Genomic DNA, 23,028 nt, shown 5'->3' with positions numbered 1-23,028 from the left:
AAAGGCGAGCTTTGTTTTATTGTTGACAGAAACCCACCTTAAATAACACAAAATATTTGATTTTCCATTCAGGTGGCCCGTCAGAGTCATTTTAGTGTTTATTTAAAAAACAGGCACTTTTATAGTTGCCACTAACAAGCAGATGGTCGACTTGACTTATTTGTGTTTTGTGTTTCTGAATGACCGATCAGATGCATGATGGGAAATGCAATGAGCTGCTTGTCAGGGAAGAGACAATTCACGGGAGAGGGCCCGCGAAAGCTGTATAGATTCCCAATTTAGTCCCATCTCTGTGGTTTTTAAGGTTAGTAATTTTTTTTTTTTTTTTTGCATTATTATTGGCTGTTGCGAGAGCAGCTGTTCCCCAGCCTCCTTCCCATCCGAATTACCATCCTCACACTGACAGACAGGCAGCTGATGGGGAAACTCGCTGCGTGCATGAGGAGATCCAATTCGGCGATGAAACTAATGTGCTGCATCAAGGGGGATGTGCAGCGGTCCTGGAGAAAGAGGGGGGCCAGGTTAAAAAAAAAAAAAAAAAGTCTGGGACCAGCAGCTCGGGCTGTGTCTGCATGAGCACGGCAGCAGCAGGCTCGTCTCTCTGACTGGAGTCAGATCCTGCCTGTATTTATTTATTTATTTATTTACTCAATTATTTATTCATTTATTTATTCTGTTCCCTAGATACCGCCTTCTTGTTTTTGGCTGCAGATTCCAAACTGGCAGCCCTCCATTCCCTGAAATGAAAGCACTCAAAGACCACAGATACATTTTTCATATTTGAAGGAAAGCACTTGGGGGTGGACATAATAATTATAATATACAATATGTACGATATAACACATTCCAGTGTGAGGACACTTCAGCACAAACTAAATCATGGAATCAATTCTCCTATACTGAGAGCTTGGAAGAAGTAACATTTATTATTGTCCTTTTTTTTTTTTTTTAAATGTAGTTTTTCTTGCAAATGCAACAAAATTAAATCTGAATCAAAATATTACTGAACTTGTGTTCCTTCCTTTGTTTGCTTAAAAAGGCAAACACAGGGTGGATGATGCGGATTAAATAATTCACCAACAAATGCTTATTTTTGTTTGCATCGAGATTATGTCCATCGTGGTTTGTGGGAAATAAGACAGATTAAAAAAACCTAACATTGTTTGATCACCTTGATGCTTGAATTTCTTAATTCTGTTCATAAATCACCATGTAGAAAAACAATTGGTGTGAATGTGGTTATATTTGTACTGTCAACCTCGTGCGCTGTGCCAAACTTCTGGCAAGAGGAGCAGCAATAATTCTCTAAAAACTGGATTTTTTAACAAGTGCTGAAAGAACAAACTTGAAAGGGAAATGTACCATTTTGTATTTTATTAAAATTTTCCATGACAGTGCCATGTCACTTTGGTATGTTTTGTAACTGGAGTTTACAGACTTCCCTAAATGCCTCACATGCAGGCACACTGCATGTGTGTGTTTGACTGCAGCTTTGCAGAAAGTATGCGTTGCAGGTTATATGAAAACTGTGGCAGAAGTCATTCACCATTAAAAACATTTCCAGCTATCTTTGGGAACGTTACAGCTTTTGGAGCAGCTCTCATTCTTATCGAACCCTTCCAAAGGTCCTTTTGAGGGGCAGCACTTAGTTTTAGGATTAAACTTCAGTTTTGGTCGGGCTTTAGGATGATGGTGTGGCATTTATTGATGTTAATGATGGGGTGAAAGATATTACTGTTAATTAATGACCTCACAAAGATCGCCAAACAAGGGTTAGACACTTCTTTAAGTACTTCAACACACACACATGCGTAAATGAGATAAAAATGTTGTCCACATGTGCATGAAGCAAACTTAAAAGGTGCAGCGTCTCCAACTGAGTCGACATAGAGACTTGAACATATCTCGTCTACCTGGGTGGGTTCAATGTGACAAAAAAAACTAAAACTCTGAATGAAACTTGGTTGAATTTATTACAGAAGCAAAGTTTGCACGTTTGTGTGTGCAGTCTGAGGATGCATACATTTAAAGAGCAAATGAGTGAAAAAGCCTGGAATCAGACAAGGTTGTTTTGGCTTTTTACAATTTACCTGCATTCATAAACACTGACCGGTGCCCTGGCCTGTTAACAGTGCATTCATGTGGTGTTAAAATAATCAGGAAAAAAAGCAACTTTCCAAAGTTATACATAAAAACATGATGAATGAAACTAAATATCTGGTTAACTGTAATATGTTGCATTTGTTTCTGTCCACTGAGAGGGACCAGGATCAGTTAGAACAATCGTGTATTTGCACCATCCCTGATAACAAGTTAAGGTAAAGTAATTATAAAACGTATTGTTTTAACACACTGAGCATCAAATTTAACCAATCAGCAAAGATCAAACATCCATATTGTCACATTAAACGTACATGGATACAACACACACTAATAAATCATGCTGAAAGGCAGCACCGTGTAGAGAAAAGTGAATTCTTAAATTTGCTGGCATCCATGCATCGACAAAGAAAATGAAAAGACCGCGACTGTTCGTTAGAGTCTGATCTAAGAGGTCATTTAACAGCAAAGCCGAACAAAGCCCTGAGTATGATTTGAGTACTTGCCATAGTCAGAAAGTAGCAGCAGTGGATGCCATTCAAAATCTCCCACTGTGCTCCATTTTCAGACATGCAGGCCTTCAGTTTGCCCAGCACAGTGAGCTCCTTTGAGCCTAACAACAAAGTGCTCCTTGCTTATTTGCTACTGAGGTCTTATGTTCATGTCTACTTCTATTGACATGCAGTGCAAACATTTATAATTACCTTTAGCTCTGTGATATCAGCTCGCCTTGAATAACCTGCTGTGGCGTTTTACCACCTGTTACTAATCGCTCTGTGAATTTGTCACGGCACCGGCAATGATTCAAACTAACACTGCGTGCCCCACAAGACCCTCCAGGAAACGCAGCAACCGGCAGCAGCGCACTGTTCAGAGAGCCGAGGGAGCGACTTCATGGATTTTTTGCATCATTAACTATTTATGAGTTGCCACTTCATGTTATTTACACTGGACTGATGATAATGCTGTTCAGAGCTCAAACGCCACGCAGGGCCCCGCTGGGATAGCAGGGTGCACAGGGGTTGGGGGTGGGGGGGTGGGGGGTGGAGGGGCATGTGTGAATCTGTTAAATATTGTACGGAAACGCCACCTGCAGCTGCCAACGTAGTGCGGGGTAAGAAGGGGCGAGCTGGGAGTAACTCTGGGGGGACAAAGAAATGCAGCAGCAGAATGCAGTGCATGCAGACAAGGGTTTGTGCAGGCATGGCACACTGTAACTATATAATGTATAAGACAAAGCCCCACCACAAGCCACAAGGCATATTCAGTTGACCTGGTTTATCTTTAGCTTTAAACCACAAGAGCTGATTGCATCACCGTTTGCAGTAAATGTGCCATAGTGGAGGGTATGCTTCCTTTACTGCTGCAGACTGGAGTCTGTACAGCTCATATCTATCTATCTATCTGCATTTTATTTTACAGGAGAAAGCAAATGGTATGCCATATGATTTAGCTATTGTATTAATATGAATATCTTCATGCCAATGTAAATGAGCTGTTTAGCTAACACTGGCCAAATGTTTGCACATGGTCCCTGTTAAATACATTCATCTTTAAATGAGCAATGGTAATCCTGATGCTAGTAATAAATATCTTATTTACGTCTCTCAAACTGAAGGGAAAATGAACAATATGTGCACTTAGCTACAAATCAGCACACAAAGGTGTCAAAATCCCTTTCACAACCTGGCATGAAAACTGCAAATGAAACACTTGGAATGTCCAATCAAACAAACAGCTGTCACACACATTCTCAGTGCAGATGCTCGAAGAGGAACGACTGGGCCTGTCACAAATACACAAACACATGCAGGAAGGGAAGCTCAGTTGTACCACTTCAGAGGAAAGTCAAGCAGCACAAATATCTATTATATATATATATCTATTATATATATATATATACCGTATTTTCCGGACTATAGAGCGCACCATACTATAAGCCGCACCTACAAATTTTTTGGAAAAAACTGGAAACGTACATATATAAGCCGCACCGTGCTATAAGCCGCTGGTATCTCCGCCGCTCTCGGTTTTCCACAATTACTCGGCACTCAGCAGAGGGGGACAGACAACCCCAAATTTGAGTTATCAGTAGTCAATTCACCATTGATTCGTTCACGCCGAGCTTACGTGCAGCGGCTCTATTTCCCTCCTGTAGTGCCAGGTCGATAGCCCTCACCTTAAAAGCGGCATCATAGGAAGTTCTTTTTGTGGTTTCCATGATGAGGGAGTTTGAAAAAAATCTCTTTTGTGCCTGCTGCTAGCACTTGTTGGCGCTTTCTTCTTTGATTTCCAACTTTGACGTCCCATGATTCATATCCTGCTAAAGAGCCCCCTGGTGGTTAAAGAAAAATCCACAGAAACGCCGCACCGGGCTATAAGCCGCATGGTTCAAAACGTGGGAAAAAAGTAGCGGCTTATAGTCCGAAAAATACGGTATATATATATATATATAAATATATATATACACTTTATATCTTGAGCAACGACAGTGATTGAGTTCTTTAAATGCCAAGAGGCCTCTTTTTGAAAAAATGTGTTGCCAGAGTTTTGTTCATCCACAATGATTTAGCTTATCAGCACCATCATGGGACTTTCAGATGCAATGCAACGATGGCACCATTGCGCTCTATAAGCCATTACAACATTTCCAATGCAGCGTGTCACAACAGTCAGCATGCCAAATAAACTTTGTTAACACATTGCAGTCACAGATTGTAGGTAAAGATACCTGCTAGCCAGTGCTAAGTACTGCCTAGCAGGTAGCAAATAATACTAGAATAGTAATATCAGAAACTGGAGCACAGACTTCCTGGAGAGGCTGCTTTACATGTAAATATAGAACAATCTGTATTATATGTCAGATAATTAGATTAAAATGCTGCAAAAAGCACCGACACCATGAGAAGTTGAGAAGTCCAGTTCAATTAGCAATTAGCAGAGGTGGCAGCCACACCCCATCTTTAAACCTAAATGAAGTTTATCCAGGTGTGTTCTGAAAAACTTACTCTTTAAATAATCATTGTGAACCTGCAAATAGCTCATAGAGACCAAAAGCGTTTTTTTTTTTTTTTTTTACAAGGCTGTAAACATGTTTATTTCCTCCCTGAAGTATTTTAACAGTGGAGTCTGTGGAGGTCGGTTGCCTCTGGAGCCGGCCTCAAGTGGCTATTTGAGGAACTGCAGCTCTTTGCCCTGGAGGTTACTGCCTGGTTGTAAGAAATACTCACTCACATCATTAGGTACACTACACCAGTTCAACTGCTTGTTAACACAAAGACCTAATCAGTCAATCATGTAGCAGCAACTCAGCATTCAGACATGATCAGGATGACCTGAAGTTCAAACTGAGAATCAGAGCGGGGAAGGAAGGTGATTCACACGACTTTGAAAGTGACATTATCGTCGGTGGCAGACAGGCTGGTCTGAATATTTCATAAACTGCTGATCTACTGGTACTTTTTTTGCCCAACCATCTCTAGGGCTTAGAGAGAATGGTTTAAAAAAGAAAATATCCAGAATGCAGCAGTTCTTTGAGTGAAAATGTCTTGTTGAAGTCAGAGGAGAAAAGCCTGACTGCTACGAGCTGGTAGGAAGGTAACAGTAACTCAAATAACTACTTAATACAACCAGGCGATGCAGAAGAGGCTGGAGTTGAACGTACAACAGGTCAGACCTCGAAGAAGACGGGCGACAGGGCAGGATTATTATAGTTAATGAAAACGAACGAAATAATGAAAACTGAAATTGAAAAAACATTGTCTTTAACTGAAATAAATAAAAACTATAACTAAAACTAACTGAAATTATAGATAAACTGACTTTCATTTTCTTGTTTTTCATTTTATTTTAAAGCCTTGTGGATTGATATGAAATCTTTTTTTTTGATGAAATCATTTTTTCCGCTCTCCGAGTTTAAGCTGGGAGCGCCATCGGGCAACTGTGTGCGTGCATGCGTGCGCGTGCTCACCGCGCTGGTCCAAAAAGCAATGGCAGCGGTCTGCGGAGGAAGCAGCAGAGTGCCGTACGGAGTTCCTTTGACTACGACAGCACAGACAGAAGCGAGTGTCTTGTTGTGGATGAGGAAAAATGTGCAAACACTTCAGTCAGGAAAAAAACACCAACATCAACGTCCAGCTGAGAAGCGCGCACAAGGAAACTGCTCTGAACCTACGAGGTAACCTGACCTGCACCTCCGGAGAAACGTGACTACTTGTCGGGTCCACGCAGCCCACAACGTTGTGATTAACCTGTTTAGTCCTTGTGCGTTTCCGGCTACTTTATCAGTCAGAGAATAACAATCAGGAATAATAATCAAAGCATCGATATAAGGACTCACAAATCTCAGCAAATTCCTTGTATGAGACTGCTGAAACTATCGGAATGGATGTGAGGGAATGACCACAATCACACACAATCCAGCTCCACAAGCATGAATGCAGACATGAGGTCGGACACTTCCGTAGGTTGTGTACAGAGGCCGCAAAGACCCTGCAAGTCTAATTAGAGCAGCTAACCAAGCTAGCTCCAAAACAGAAGCAGCTTCAGGTGGTGAGAACATCAGGATGCAGCTGGATTTGACCTTTGACTCCTTCAAAGAGTTTTTGTCAAACACCACATGTAGCTGTTGTTAATCTACTGCACTGACGCTGAACTTTATTGGAGTTTATTGTAGTTTCTATTGAGTTTTGGAGTTCATATTTTTCGTTGTTTCTCCCTGTTGATGCTCACGTGTGTCCTTAATATTACACACATTAGCATGTAGTACTGCTGTCTGTGAACAGTTGGTTGTTGAATATATTTCTTTAAAGAGTATCTTTTGTTGAGTTTTCATTACACAATAGTCACTTTTGCACCTTGAATCTTGCACCTGACAAAATATGAAAATACTAAAACTAATGAAACTAAACTAAAACTAAGCATTAAACCAAAAATAAAAACCAATAAAAATGAGCAAAGCCACTCTGAAAACTAACTGAATTAGAGAAAAAGAAGTAAAAATGAACTAAAACTAAGCTATAATGTAAAATCCAAAGCTATTATAACCCTGCTACAGCAGCAGAAGACCACACCGAGCGCCACTCCTGCCAGCTAAGATCAGGAAACTGAGGCTCGGCCTCACCAACACTGTAAAAACGCAGCCGGGTCTGATTAGTGTCAGTCTCTGCTGTGTGAACAGCATGCAGTCATGGTTCCTGCTTTGCCTCAATGATTCAGGCTGCTGCTGCTGCTGCTGCTGCTGCTGTAATGGTGTGGGGATATTTTCTTGGCACATTTTGGGCCCTTTAGCACCAAATGAACATAAATGTAAATGCCACAGTCTCGGTACTGTTGCTGACCGTGTCCATCTCTTTATGACCACGGTGTGCTCATCTTCTGATGGCGGCTCCTGTGTAATTTTAATGGATTAATTATAAGTTTAGGAGAATTACACCCTCATTTTGTACATTTATGAGTACAATAGCTTTTTTTTTTTTTATTAAATCACCTCAAAAATTACTGACTGTACTTTAAATGGCCTTCATGTGTGAAAGTGCATCATTTGTGTTGACTGCGGTAACAGTATGTTTGCTTACATTTTATATATATCTCTTACAAATTCAAAGAGGAAAACTCCCACACGAGTCTGTTTCAGTAACTCTTAGCGTAACACAACAGTCGCTGAAAAAGACAGAAGAGCAGAAGTATTTTTCTTTTGAATCTTTTGGCTCTTGAAGTTGAAAATGTTTTTTTAAAACTGAAGCCTTTTAAAATATGCTTCTGTTTGCAAGGAATTTGTTTCCTTTAAAAAAAAAAAAAAAGGCTCATTGTGATTTTACCCGTCCAGGTTTCGCTTGTTCTGCTCCAGGGTAAATTTGCTCCACACATAAATTAGTTTCTTATTAAAAAAAGACATAAAGCACACTGCTTTCTCTGTGATCAGCAGCGTCATGCTAGGTCTGAGTCATTTCCCATCAAATTTGTAGAGATAAATGTGGAACGTGGTGTTTTCCATCCAAACGCTCCATGCTTGCATCCACTTATACTCACCTGCATCCTCTTGATAATGTTGACTTCACTGCCTATGAGGGCCTTGATGTTGGCTCATTAAATACCCCTTTCTGCCAGTTATTTAGGCATTTTTACCTCACAGTTTGCAGCCATGAATATTACCTGGTCCCTCCAGTGTAACTGCATTTGTTCATGATTCCCCCGCTTCTCCATTTCTGTCATCTGAATAGCATAAAACAGGCTGTAATCTGACCACTGTGATTCAGGCCGGTGTTCCTTTGCAATAACAATCCGGCCATTGTGGTTTCTGCCTAATCCACCCAGAATTCCCTTTGAACTCGGCCGATTGTGAGGCAAATTTTTATTAAGTAAGTGCACACATTATTATTTGTGGCAGTCACTGAAGCTTCAAGGAGTCATTGTGACAAGCAGAGCCCAAGAGCCTAAATTATCAACTCCCTCCACCAGCACAGCTATAATTAGCACAAAACGAACAATAAATGTTTCCTTTAGTTAAATTATTCAAAACGCTTATTTCACTTGTTAAGGCTCGGATCGAGCTGTTGTTTCCAAATGCAGTTTTTTTTATTTGTTCTCAACAGGAAACGCTGACCTCATTAGCTCTGCAGACCAGTCCAGAGATGCCGTTAACCGGGTTCAGTGTCAGCTTCAAACCGTCTCGTGTTTTCAAAAAGGTGTTAGAGGAAAGAAAATGAGCTCTCTTTGTTTAACAGTATAATTTCCATTTTATTAAAGAAGTACTGAACATCTGGTGAGAGGAAAGTGTAAATTGTTATTCTACAGTACAGCATGACTGTGTTTACAGATTGAACACAATTCATTTTTTTTTTTTTAACCACTGGGGCCTTTTTCCTGTTCATATTCCCAAACAGCCAATGCACCAACTGTAGAGACATAATGTGGAGTTTGGCTGTGTGTTTGTGTCTTTGTAACACCCAATCCTGGTGGATCAGACAGAGTGATCCTCACCACAAACTCCAGTTATCAGTGTTGTATTTTTCAATTTTCTTTTTGAAAGACTTTCAACTTATTCCAAACCTGTCAGTTAGCTCTGCCAGGGCGCAGCGTGCACTCACACCGCCCAGTGAGGTTCCCATTTTACATACATCTGTTCACGTGGCTGCCACTGGATGCTGTCAGTCTGACACTGAACTAATAAACATGTAATATGAGGTAATAATAATAATAATATAGGGTGACTTTCATGTGCACTTTGGCACATTTCAGCAGTCATTTCAAATGTGCACAGAAATTCAAGATCAACTGTGTCAAACAGAGCTGACTTTCACATCGGGGGTCATCATCTGATGATGATGATGATGATGATGATGAGGTCTCTCATGAAGAAATGTAAGTGAAAACTACCAGAAATGTAGTTTGTGGCAGCTCGCCACCATGTGCTGGCGTCACAAACACAGTGTTCACTCATCAGTTGCTTTACTTGCAAAATTTGCCTCCCTGCAACTTCATCCATGTCCCAATTTATGGATCGTGGTCTTAACAGGGTTTCCTCTGGGTACTCCAGCTTCTTCCCACAGTCTGTATACATGCAAGTTAGATAAAATGGCCATAAGTATGGATGTGAAGGTATAACGATGGATGGATGGATGGATGGATGGATGGATGGATGGATGGATGGATGGATGGATGGACTGGGCGTAGTAGAGAAAGACAGCGCCTGTCTTTGATTTTTATGGATACAATCGCAAACTTATTGATTGCAGTTCATATGTACATTTCTTCTATGCAGCCACAGAGGAGGATAAGCCTCTGCAGGCTGGCAGTAGACATGGAGGCAGAAACTATATCGAGGTCATACTTTACTTCCTTAAGTCTGCGGACAGACGTATCATATTCATGTTTTATTTTTTTTCCCTCGTAATAAAAGTTTACACAGCACAACGGGCCGGTCTGCCTCCCTGCAGAGTGATTGCACTCCACCTTCTACTCAGCTGGAAATACTGTATTTGCAGATTAAAATCACTCAGACACAAGTCGTTCAGACTTGAACGACACCTCTTTCCAACCATCGGCAAACAACAGGTTACAACCTAATTTTCATCAAAACAGTCTGTATTCACTGAGCTGTGAGACGAGCGCAGAGCGACGGTCTACAGAGTTTCTGAGGAGACGGGACGCACATCCGACCGTTTTGATCGTGGGCGTCTCTCTTTAACCGTCCCGCCAGGTCCCAGGTTTGCTCGGGGGGGGGGGGGGGGGGGGGGGGGGGGGGGGATTTCCAGGTCAGGTGCTGTTTTAATGAATCCCATTTCCAGAGGCTTCTTTGTCTCTGCACCATTCTCCGGAAGCAGACTTTGAGGAAATGATAATAAGCTGTTGCATTGTACCTCGTTTTAATTATTGTTTTAGCGGTTACATTTGGCTGCCCGGCTGATAATGAGACTGTAACAAACAGTGCCATTATCAGGAGCCGTGGGGCAGTTCCCATTCACACTTCTCAGGTGTTACCATATGTTCAGGTCACACAATTGTCTGCATTTAAGATATACATAAGACCTCTCTACTGAGCTGAACTGCAATGCTCGTTTTCCCGCCACGAACAAGCGCTGGAACAAATAAAGCAATCAGCTAATGAACAAACATATCCCCCATTAGAAGAGTTGTGGCTCATGATGATTCATGGTGACTAACGTGTGCACGCTGTCAAATCCCAAAGTATTGATAGGAGATGGATTAATTGAAGATGACATTGTATCTTTTGGCGAGGGCACAATTATGGAAGTTTACCATTTATTAACACAACACCAACCTGAGGCAATGAGGTAATCTGTGTTCTGCACTCTAAATGCAGACTGTGTGTTAAATCCATTAAAGACAGGAGGGGGAGAAAACAGCGCCCAGATTCTAATGCGGCGAGATTGACACACAGATAAAGGGGATACAGTAATACAATGACGGCATGACAGTCGTGCCACGCATTTTATGGTAACGAATAATCAAAAATCCTTTTATCAATGACACATCAAGGAGCATTTAGTTTATGCTTTGGTTAATCCTGTTGACTATTTTGTGATTTCTCTCTCTCTTACTTGTTCCAGTGTGCTATATTTGTCTCATAAATACTGGATATTTTGGCTTGACAAATTGCTATACAGGCACAATCCTATTAAGGGTTGCAGTTTTGTGTTTCCTGCCAGTGACATTCTGTTTGGGTGTTGCATTATAGACTATGACTACTGTACTGTGTTGTCATTAATGGATCATTTGAGTATTTTGTATTTTTAGACACTTCTTTCAGCACACTACTATTTCCCATTATCCTGTAATAATCCAGACTTCAGACTTTTGTTTTTCTAATATGCCACAAAATTCCTTTCATCAATCAATCAATTAATTAATCCTTCTTTATCCAGCACTTTGTGAAAACAAGCCGCGTAAGATGAAGCAAAGACCTTTTAAAAAGGACGATTAAGCCCTGAAAACCCATCAAACAGAGCAGTTACACTGAATGAGGGGTTTTAATGACTGATTCTGAATGGTCAGATACACGCTCACAATCAGTTATTGATTTTTAAAGACAAAGACGTTTCAGTGGGCAGCCGAAAACGTCTTTGTTTCCAAGGCCAGCTGACTTTCATGTGTTTGCAGTGGAAACTGACAGATTTTTGCAAACAGCAGTGTAATCAGGTGTTGGGCAAGAAAAAAACAACAAAAAAAACACTGAGCTGAGTGTTTTTTCAGTTTAAGGTGCCAGCAGTTGAGAAATGTTCAAGTCTGTGTAAAACAATCTGCTCACGACTGTCACTATTTATCCTGTCGTCCAAACACGGCGACGAAGGGGTGGCTCAGTGCAGAAATATCGGTAACACCCAGACGCAACAATACGGGTATGAAAAATTATCCTTGCAGGAACATCGTGTTTGCTTTTGGTCAACCAGTAAAGCAGCAGTCAGGTGGACTCATCCCCTGTGAAATGACTTTGTTCACTAAATTGTTTTCCTAATTAATCTGAAGCAGTGTTACATTTATAAACCTGCTGGGAGGCGGTGAGGGTGGATGGTGGGTGTGTAAGGTGCAAGACTAAGACATCAGGCATCGGGGGTTTGCATCACTGCTCCTGCAGTTGGGCTTCTATATAAGGAAGGATGGTGGATTTGGGAGAGAGTGTGAACTAATCAAGTGTCAGTTATGTGAGTTTGGGCGGAGATTGGGCAATTGAATTGAATTTTGGGCAAGTTTGTTGTAGTTAACCAAAGGTCAAGTAAAAAAAATAGAGTTAAATTCAATTCAGTTGAATTTTATTTATATAGCACCAAATCACAACACTTGCCTCAAAGTGCTTTATGTTGTAGGTAAAGACCCTCCAATAATACAGAGAAAACCCAACAGTCACAACGACCCCCTATGAGCAGCACTTGGTGACAGTGGGAAGGAAAAACTCCCTTTAACAGGAAGAAACCTCCAGCAGAACCAGGCTCAGGGAGGGGGGGGTCATCTGCTGAGGGGGGGGACGGGACGACAGAGATTAATAATAACAAATTATTAAATGCAGAGAGGAGTATAAACAGAGTGAAAAGAGTTGCCCCCAGCAGACTAGGCCTATAGCAGCATAACTAAGGGAGGGTTCAGGGTCACCTGATCCAGCCCTAACTATAAGCTTGATCATAAAGGAAAGTTTGAAGCCTAATCTTAAAAATAGAGAGGGTGTCTGTCTCCTGAATCCAGGCTGGGAGCTGGTTCCACAGAAGAGGCGCCTGAAAGCTGAAGGCTCTGCCTCCCATTCTACTCTTAAGTATCCGAGGAACCACAAGTAAGCCAGCAGTCTGAGAGTGAAGTGCTCTGTTGGGGTGATAGAATAAAGCAGAACCTAGACGTTAGAAAAAATAACATTTTTACTGCAACTGGAAATGTATTAGTTTTAGTTTGGATCAGTTTGATGAGGAGCATGGGGAGACATTGATGCATATTTGGTGCACAGAGACGGGGATGTGACACTTCTTAAACCCCTGACAAATAAACACAACTCAATACTGAAAGATATGAAAATGAACCAAAACTCTAAAATTAAACTGAAATAAAAGAAAATGTAAATCTGAAAGGACTCTGAGTGAAAGACACACATGTTTCCATGTGTGGAATATAAAAAGATTTCTGATTCTGCTGCATTAATTTTGATTTTTTTTTTTTAAACACTTTCCACCGTGAAATATTAATAATTACAGAAGTAACTGAGTCGCAAATCAGCCAAGTACTCTTTAAAGTCAAAGTCGTGAAAAGTGACATTTAGTACATGTTTAGTTTAAACTTTACTTTCATAGACATAAAAACAGGTCAGACTGTAATAATTCACTGATGTTTCTCAGGTATGTGTGTGAAAAACAGGATTTGGGTTTCAGATTTTGCACTCATTCCCTGAATATTAAAATTGTTTCATACCGACTAAATTATCAAAAGATGCGGTAACGTGGCCTAAAATAGAAGGAAAAAGGAAAACTCTAAAAAAACTACATCAGCCCAGTTTGCCACCTGCATTTCACTGCGAGCGCTCTACCTCACATTATATCCGTCACAGAGAGTGAAAGGATGCACCTGCAGGCGGTTTTTAAGCTGTTGTGGGTAGAAATAAACATCTTGACAGCTTGAAAACCACCCTTGTTGTCTTTGTTATGGCGAATCTGGTCTTTAAGAAGACTTTTTGAAATTTCTTGGACTTGTTTCATACCTGCTTGGATTTGGACTGCTCTGAATAATGTCCTCTTTCTTTAAAGAAAATATAAATTTATTATTTCTGCTGTTTTTGTCATTTGCCCACTTGAGGGGGGGGGGGGGGGGTTCTTCTGCTGTACTCTTCTTCTCACTGATATTTCTGCTCTTTCTTTAAGGCTCAGACTTCTCTGCTTCTTTTTTTTAATCCCACCTTTACGCTGCGCTTTTCTGCTTTTGATTTAGAGTAAAAATGAATCAGTCTTCATGGGAATACCGACCTTCTCTCCACCTTCACAGGCCCGAGTGGCTGCCTGTCACAGGCAGGGTGGAGCGATGATGTCCTGGAGAGTCTTATTGAGTTTCAGTGACATGAATTATTTTGAATTATCAGTCAATAATTCAACATGTATGTCAGATAGAGTATATTTACAGGACCACCCGGGGTTGCCTGAATAGAGGTCACACTATAGGGAGTGAATAAATAATACTGCTTTTTTTTTTTTACCTTTTGATTTAATACCATTAAATATTCAGCTATTTGGATGATCAAATTTGCTGCTAAATTACAGCCTCCCTGTGATAGGCCGGGGAGGAGAGGTGGCCAGCGGGTGCTGCTGTGGGAATCCAGCCAGCAACGACACACACACACACACACACACACACACACACACACACACACACACACACACACACACACACACACACTACACCATCAGACGCCCATATGCACGTCTGCATGAGCCCGAATGAAACAAATACATAAGCAAGCTGTACATACACACACCCCCGCCACTGCACGCACACAAAAATTCATAAACACACACAACCCCAGGTGGCACACGCTGGCATCCGCCGCCTAACCTGATGATGTTGTATGCATCAATGGTCGCATCCAAAATAATGTTTACCCGAAGAGGGCTGGTTGGAGTTCAGATTTTCTCTGAATATTACACATAGAAAGAGAGGATTACTCGATAAATAACATATGAGTAAATACCTTCCCAGCCATCATGATTTTCTCTATTATACAACATAATGCGACCATCATTTTCTCAGGATCTGCCCTCTGACAGGCTGGAGCTGTTATTAGTATTAACCACTGTCAGAATCATCAGCAGCAAAGGAAAAAAGAAAAAAATATTGGCATCCATCCCTGACTATGATATGAGAATTGGTAAGCAAAATGAGAAATGAAGCAATTAGAGAGGTTCACATACATTATTTAGCTCTCATTAGCTTCCTGTGACACTGTAGGCTCCACACCAATGAAAAGTGTTGGCCAGGCTCAGACAATTAGTAAAATTAGTGGCACAGGATTGGCGCGGATTCAGGCCACATGGCCCAGAAGATACCAGACTGGTGTCAGTCGTGTAATTTATAACTTTGCACATGAAATAATAGGTTTGAAAAATCGCCGGGGCTACCGGTGTGTCAACCTGCATTATCCCGGCGACCAGGGCTGTCCCTGGGACAGAGGGAACGGCAGCAGCTCCCTCTGATTCCTGCACGGCGCGGTGCAGTCGGCCATTTTGTGTCTCTCTCTGAGAAAAACAGGGGACAGAGGTCCAAGCGGATGGTAATTAGCAGTCTGGGTTGTGTTTGTTTTCATTTTGCGCATGTTTGTGCTGATAAAGTTTGACTTGCCAAAAATCCCAGTCCCGTGCTGGATTCCGCTCAAGCTGTTCCCCAGCATCCTTCAGGAACGATGGGAAATCTTGTACACTGCCACTGGTCACAGCACAAACAGACGGTGGTAATCAGCGATTAGTGGACATGTTACAGTATACAGAGATAAGCTCACACTCCAACCCTTCAGTCTGAATCAATAGCGGCACATAAAATACATAAACGTACATGTTTGGTCGTAGATGTTCTGCGATTAACCAGCAAAATAAGCTTTTAGAAATCTATTCCTGTGACTTTGAGTGTATAGAAGCATTTACATTAACTTCAAAAAGGATTAAAAATAACCTGTTTTCTTTCCTTTGACTGTTGGAGAAACACAAAAACAAAGACGAGCAATTTTTACAACTCAGTTTTGAATCCTTCAGGTTTAAAGTCTGCGGCCAGCTTCAAATGACTGCAGGTCCACATCCAACACCAGAGCACAGCTAAATAACATTTCACCACCTCTTTATCATTATGGGGGTGGGGGGGGGGGGGGGGGGGGGCAGACAGACAGACAGAGAACAAGCAAACCAAATAAACAGGTGTTGTGTGCTTTAGAAAAAGCTAATGCTAACGTGTTCTGGAATAGAGAGGCATAATTATACTGTGCTGGATTATGGAAAACATTGTGCATGTTAATTACACCAGGTATGCTCATTGATTTTCTGTTATAATACTTAAATGTGTCATTAATAATTCATTTTCCTGCCAGCTCGTTCCATTTTTCATGCACCTGTGTTGTTGATGTGAATGACGCCGTGCCACTGCTGATGATGGCTACGTAGTTCATCATGGGAAGTAATTTCTGCAGTGACACCTACTTATTTTTCTTTTATAATCCGCTGACAGTGTCCATATTGTGAGGAGCGACTCTCCTCTCGCAGGCTGACCGGGAGGCGGCTGTTTTTCTCTCTTTGTAAATGTTTGAACAGCCAGAAAAGGCTTTGATTTGTGTCTGTCACTGTGCGTCTGAAGCTCGGAAAGGGAAGCTGCGAAGCCAAAGACGACCAAAAAGGTGCGACTGGCCGGTCTGTCTCATGATCACTGCCAATGAACCAACACAAATTAGCTTCTGCCAGTTGTTGCAGCTCTTTCAGGCCAAAGGGTATTAATGATACACTCGATTCCCCCGAGCTGCTGTCTCAACAGCTCGGCCCGTGCGCGTCATGTCCTCGCTTGTTGATTTCCTCCGCTGAGCTCAACGTTTGATGAAGACTAATTCCCTTGTTCTCGTGTTTTAAGAGCACCCATCCCTCTCCTGTCATTTTAAAGGACCGCATTCCTCAAGGAAAGGATCTGTCAAACAATAGTGGAGAGACAAGCACGACAAGCAAACAAACCTGGGAACAACAACAGCGGCCGCAGGCGCAATCAAGTTTGTCCTTGAATTTCCACACCTGTGAGCGCCGAACGCGGCGGGGCCATTTGTGAATTGGAGGGAACGCGACATGTTTGTCCAGCATCAACTCGGCAGCATGTTTATCCCCTCGTTTTTCCAGCATTGTTTGTCTTCTCTTTGTGGCGCTGAAATGCTCAAATTGCATTTCTCAGATGTTGGTTCCCTGGAGGTGTGCGCTTGGCGGCAGGTGTCTGCGGGAAAAGCGGGAAGGGAAGGGGAGAGGAAGAGGCACTGGAAGAAAGATAAAGAGGGAAAAAAAAGACAGAAAGAGAAGAGGGAGCACGAGCGAGCGACAGATCTCCCACTCATTTTCCAATGCAGAGATGAATTTGTGCCTAAATGCTTCATCTGCCATAGCTGCTCTTTAGCAATGTAAATGCATGCTGATGAACTTGGATCTTGCAACAATATGGCACATGTGTCTTATATTGCAAAAACTTTTCCACAGTTATTTGTTTGGCAAAAGATGACAAACTATTAAGAAGTCCTGTGAGCTACATCCAAGTTATGGAAGTTTACAACAAACATGCATTTAATTAATTAATTTATTTCTCCCTGAGGCATAGCACGCTCGCTAAAAAGCATGAAGCACGGTGCCGCTTCCCTGCAGTAATAATTCAACATCCCTTATTTTATTTTCAAATCAATTAACTAACCTTGAGATGAGCTTTACTGCTGATAAGTGCTATACAGTACCGCTCGATCCCCCCTCTGCTTCCTCTCCAGGCGCTGAATAGCATATAATAGATATTGAACTGTAAATTTGAATTGAAAGCTCGGGTCATTGTGCCTCATTGACTTTCGACCACAAAAACCAAATGATGTCTTAGTTGAGAGAAATATATCAAAGGATATCAACAATTACGAGTCATAAACACGCCTGGAGATGTGCCTGGCGGGCGTATAGCAGCGGGAATTAGCATGTTGAGCTGATAAATATGCATGTAAAGACGCTCCCAGGGGAATAACACGTGTGTGATTGATAGCTTTGGAATTGAAGGATGTGTAAATTCCTTTTATTCTGGGGGTTGTGCTGTTGTACCACTGAAATACATAGCACTTGTTAAAAGTTTTACCAACTTTATAATCCTTAATGCCACATCTGTTTGCTGTCTTTATAGCGCCTGTAAAACGTCATTAAATTATTACCACCAGCTGGCCTCATTGCACAATAACCTCACTTATCTGTTATTCTCTGGGAATACTTTTGATTTATAGACCCTCTTAGAATAAATGATATTTTATACATATGTATATATAAATAAACAAGGGGAAATGTTTCCTCGTAAATAATTCATGAGTTGTACTTTGAATAAGTTACTTAGTAGAAGTTTATTTTCTTTTTCAGCGAGTATAAAGGAGCTGAAAGACGTTTCCTTCCAGTTTGGACGGCGGAGCAGGTTTTTCTGCTCGGAGGAATCCCTCCAAAATTTTTCACCCCATCAAATGTACACAATTTTCATTTCAAATGAGCCTCAAAGCGTTCCTGGATTGCTTTTTTTTTTTTTTTTTTTTTTGAGTAATATCGTGCAAACATCGTCACAGTCACCGGGTCTCAAACTGTAAGAGTTTACAAATGACAAACGTGGTTTTCCCATTTTTATTCTCAGCGTCACCTGATATCAATTAAGTGTCAGAACAATCGCTTTAACGGCTTCTCTTAAGTCGCTGCATCTTTTTTAAAACTTCCACAAAACCGAGCCACTTTAAAAAAAAAAAAAAAGCATCATATTCACTGCTGTCAGTTTTCAGCACTGCCTGAAATTCAACATCTCATCACTCAACTCTGAAGGATTCCAGCACCCCCTAATGTCAGTGTGACGCTATTGAAATGAAATGGTGCAGATGGACAAACTGACAGGCATCATTTCCGCCCTCTAAGAAAAACAGAACAATCCAGAACGAGCTCCTGAATGCAGTTCAGGTGGAGGAGCACGGCTTTGCTCCTGCTTATAAATAGCACTCGCCCTGGAGTAGTAATAAAAGCTCTTTGCTTAGCTGCTATATGTTTAGTATGTAATGATATATTATTGCTCTAGGTAGTGGGAGCATGTCCTATGTGCTCAGTCCTCTTGGGTGTAATTGCTTCAGAAGAGATAAACTAAAGAGAGAGAGAGAGAAGAAGGGGCTGAGCGAGACACGATATTAAAGATTAATAAGGTGTGTGTGTAAAGCTGTAACTCTCAAGAGTGATTCTTTTCATTTAGCTATAGTCTTTTATTTCCCATTGTACTTATTTTTTTGCTCACTTTGAAATTCAGGCTATTTGGAGAGACCCTCAAAGGCCTCGTTGGTGCTGCCTTGTAATGCAGAACGCTGCATTTTCAAGGCTTTTCAACCAATCTCACGCTGCACCTGTCAATCACGCGCGTGAAGCTGGGAGCAGTGGAAGAAATTTCTTTTTTTTTTGTGCCTCCTTTTTAAAAGCTACTATTAATTAATACATGACAAAAGAGATATATATGAAAATCAAAAAAATCAAAGCAACAAAAATGAGTGTTTTTCTATTTTAACACTGTGATTTTAGATGTTTCTGAAAAAGAGCCAAAGATGACGAACCTGCCTTCGTCCCCCCGATGACAGACAGCTGACTCTCTACCTTCTGTTTCTAATAATGGCGACTTTCTTAGTTCAGAGCTACATTTTATGGTCCAAAACTGCAATAAAATAAAACGATTCTGCGATGAAAACTCAACTAAATGTTGACAAGGCTCGTAAATGCAGCAAATGAGCTACATTATTGTGCTTTTTTTTGATAACAGATTTAAGCCAAGCTTTAAAAAAAAAAAATTGATATACATATTTACAAATTTAACTGTCGTCACTGCAAGAAAAAAAAAAAAAAGGGAGGAATGTGTGGATGGGTATTATAGTAGCTTTAGCTTTAAATTCCAATTAAAAAAAGTAAAGCATGTGCACACATACAGGAAATTTCTGTACACACACGCACACACACACACACACACAGAGAGACCCACAAACAGTGTGAGTATCAGTGTGAAGCCCAGAATAAAGGATCCTGTGAATTTGGCCAGGTTTCCGTGTCAGAAGCAGCCTGTATGTTCGTTTGCGTTTACCGGCTTTAGAAGGCTCTTTTTTCACACCCTGCTGTTTCCCCCTGATAATTTAATGTCCACATTCTTCTCTTCAGGCATTAAAACCCTCTGAACTTCATTCTCTGCCTTTGTACGCTATGAAGCGGCACAGTGGGGCTGGGAAACACACACCACACTCTGTAGGTTCTCTGTTGTATTGCCTACAGAGTGCCCAACCAATTACCAAGTTCAAATGCGCAGCTATCGCTCTGTTTTTTCCACTCGGCTTTGATTTGGCTCACAGACTCGTTTCTCTCTTTTCATACTGGGCTCCTAATAGAGATGGCCGTTGATCACGACGTGCTAATCGCTCTCACAGATGATGAGGCAAATTTTCTAACTTAGACATTTCTAACAACTGACCAGTGTGTCACTTTTGTTCAGGCTTTATGGTAGCATGTGCGGGGCTCATTGAATTGCTAATGTCGAAGGCCCGGACGAGCACAGCGAGGGTAGCTGTTTCAAAAATGCTAAGAGAAAATCAATAAAAGGCTTAAAAAAAACGTGTTTAACACATATTATTCATGAACCAGCGTGCCCAGCTGATCGAAATCAAAGTAAAACGAGATTTTCATATGTAAATAATTTCTTGCGTTTGAAAACATTTATTCTGCTGACAGCAGTTCAGTCGTGTGCGATCATTTACAAATGATCTAACGAGGAGAAATCATTTAGACGGGGTCAGAGCTGGGTGGGTCATTTTCTAACCTCAGACCATCTCAGTCAGCGCATCCAGCACATCGCACGTTAGCACGTTAGCGTGATAAGGTGGGAGCCGTGTGTTAATACTGTTTAGCATCAAGGAAGAGCATGAGGAAGAGCATGTCCTGAAGTCCTACAAAAGTCCCCGTTAGGATGCCCGACCTTCAACACGACCTTCAAACAGAAGAGTTTGAATCCCACCGCCTTTCTTTTGACTTGTGTTTAACTCAGCTGTTGGATTAAAATACATTTTTGCTTTTATGACACAATAAAAGGAAAAATTCTTTAACATTTCTTTGGTTACCATGTTTATGTGAACTTAGTAAGTATGGTTACATATCTAACAACAGCGTGGACACAGCAGAGCTCGTCTGACCTCGTGTCATCTTTTTCTGAGGTAAAAGGGATTCTGCCAGCTCTGCCGGACCACCCTGCTGCTGCAGGGGGTATCCGGTGTGTCCGGTTCCACCCGAGCAACGTGGGCTGTGGTCTTTTCCTAAACGCCTCTCCTCGATGTGTATGGAAACATCAGGAGATCAAAGAGCGTTACCATGCTATCATAGATTGTGTAGATATACAGATTTACCTTCTGGCTCTAACAAGCAGAAATGCCTTAAATCCGCATTCTTTCTCACAGCCAGCAGGGGGCGACTCCTGTGGTTGCAAAAAGCCTTCCACTTGTATAGAAGTTCATTGGGAAAGAGCCCTGGCTCCTCGATCTGTGACTTCATTCTGCTTTTCATTTTAGGCTCTGGGTTTTATGTTTTACTAGAGAAATGGGATACTAAATATATGATAACAACAATCCTGCCACTGAGACCCAACTTCAGATAAGCAAAGGATAATGGACAGGTGGATGAAAAATGTTAAAATGTTTTAATACGTTTGCCTCAATTGGAAAGCACGTTGAGTCATCTCCTGGTGTTTTAAGGTGACTTAACTTTACTGGTAAGTTTATGAAGTCACAATGAATACAGCATAAAGTAACTTTTTTTCTATTATTTATTGTGTTCTATTTTTTCTATTTTTTACTTTTATTATGATCGGTATTAGAATCAAAAAGGAGCATAAAGCCTTGTATGTTCATAAGCTAACAGCTTTTAAATCACAACTCGTTAGCCAATCAGCACACAGTTTCCCTCAGTTTTGCAGTCAGCTCCGCCCCTCAGACAGGATGCTGAGGTTGAAGCTTCACAACCAATGATGTCACAGCGGCTATATGTCCATCTTTCATGCTCAGCTATTTAATTATGAGGCACTAAAAGCAGGTCTCAGATATTTTGTTTTGTTACTCTGTTGTTTCTGACAGGCTATAAACACAAAGAAATACTGTATATAAAACATAAAACAGTTGAAGAGTTATAGTTCAATGCTTCCTCCTGTTCCAAAGAGGTTCCAGTTTAGCCCCGCCTTCATCATGGCTCAGTAAAACTGTTTAATAATATAATAAAATAATATAACTGTTATAATAATCCTACAGACTGCTAATAGAGTAAAAATTAAAATTAGGACGTAACTAATTCAAACAAGATTTGCTATAGTTTTAACTTCACTTTGATGATTTTAATATAGCTCTTATAAAGCTCACGTTACAAAGTGTCTCACACAAGGCAACAACTTGATAACACAGATTTTTACCAAAGTGGCATAAAATTTATTCTCCTGTGGGTTCAACTTAGTGTTCAAAGTTCAAAACGTATAAGCGTGTCATCATGTTATGGCATGAAATGGAAAGTGCAACCGTAATTAACGCCATGATTTGCCTCCCTTGTCAGTCATGTTGATTATTGTTTTAGTCAGCGACAGTCTGCTGCTGAGGGAAATAAAAAAAGAGTCACAGAAGAATTATTTTGTTTCCACTTAAATGTTTATGTGTAATTTCACTTACTTGGGAATCTTTAAGTTATAAACAAACAAACAAATAAAGACCGTTCAACTGCAACTTTGACTTTGGAACCAGATCATCCCAGTGGGCGACGATGGTATTACAACAAACACTTGAATCACAGCTTTTTAAATTTTGTATATCTTATACTTGTAATATTTGTATTTGTATTTCTTATGCAGTCATGCTGTTGTCTGAGGAGCTGCTGTGGCTGAGAGCAGTACAGAGACATTAATGTTGACCACATACGACTAAGCTTTCTTGGACACGGTGAGAAACGAGCAGAAGAGGAAACAGCTTAAATGAGACTGTTTCCCTGAGCTGCAGGAGCTAGCACAAACATCAGCAGGGAAGCAGCTGTCCCAAATATATCAATCACGAAAACGCACATCGAGCTGCTTTATCAGACCGCATCACTGCCTCACCTCCACTGTAGCATCTCTGCAGAGAGTTATGAAGTAAAACCACAACCGACAGCAAAAACATCGAACCGCACTCTT

The sequence above is a fragment of the Archocentrus centrarchus genome, chromosome 16 (assembly GCF_007364275.1).
Source record: "Archocentrus centrarchus isolate MPI-CPG fArcCen1 chromosome 16, fArcCen1, whole genome shotgun sequence".
NCBI classification, from domain to species: domain Eukaryota; kingdom Metazoa; phylum Chordata; class Actinopteri; order Cichliformes; family Cichlidae; genus Archocentrus; species Archocentrus centrarchus.
Note: the sequence above shows the minus strand (reverse complement) of the source record.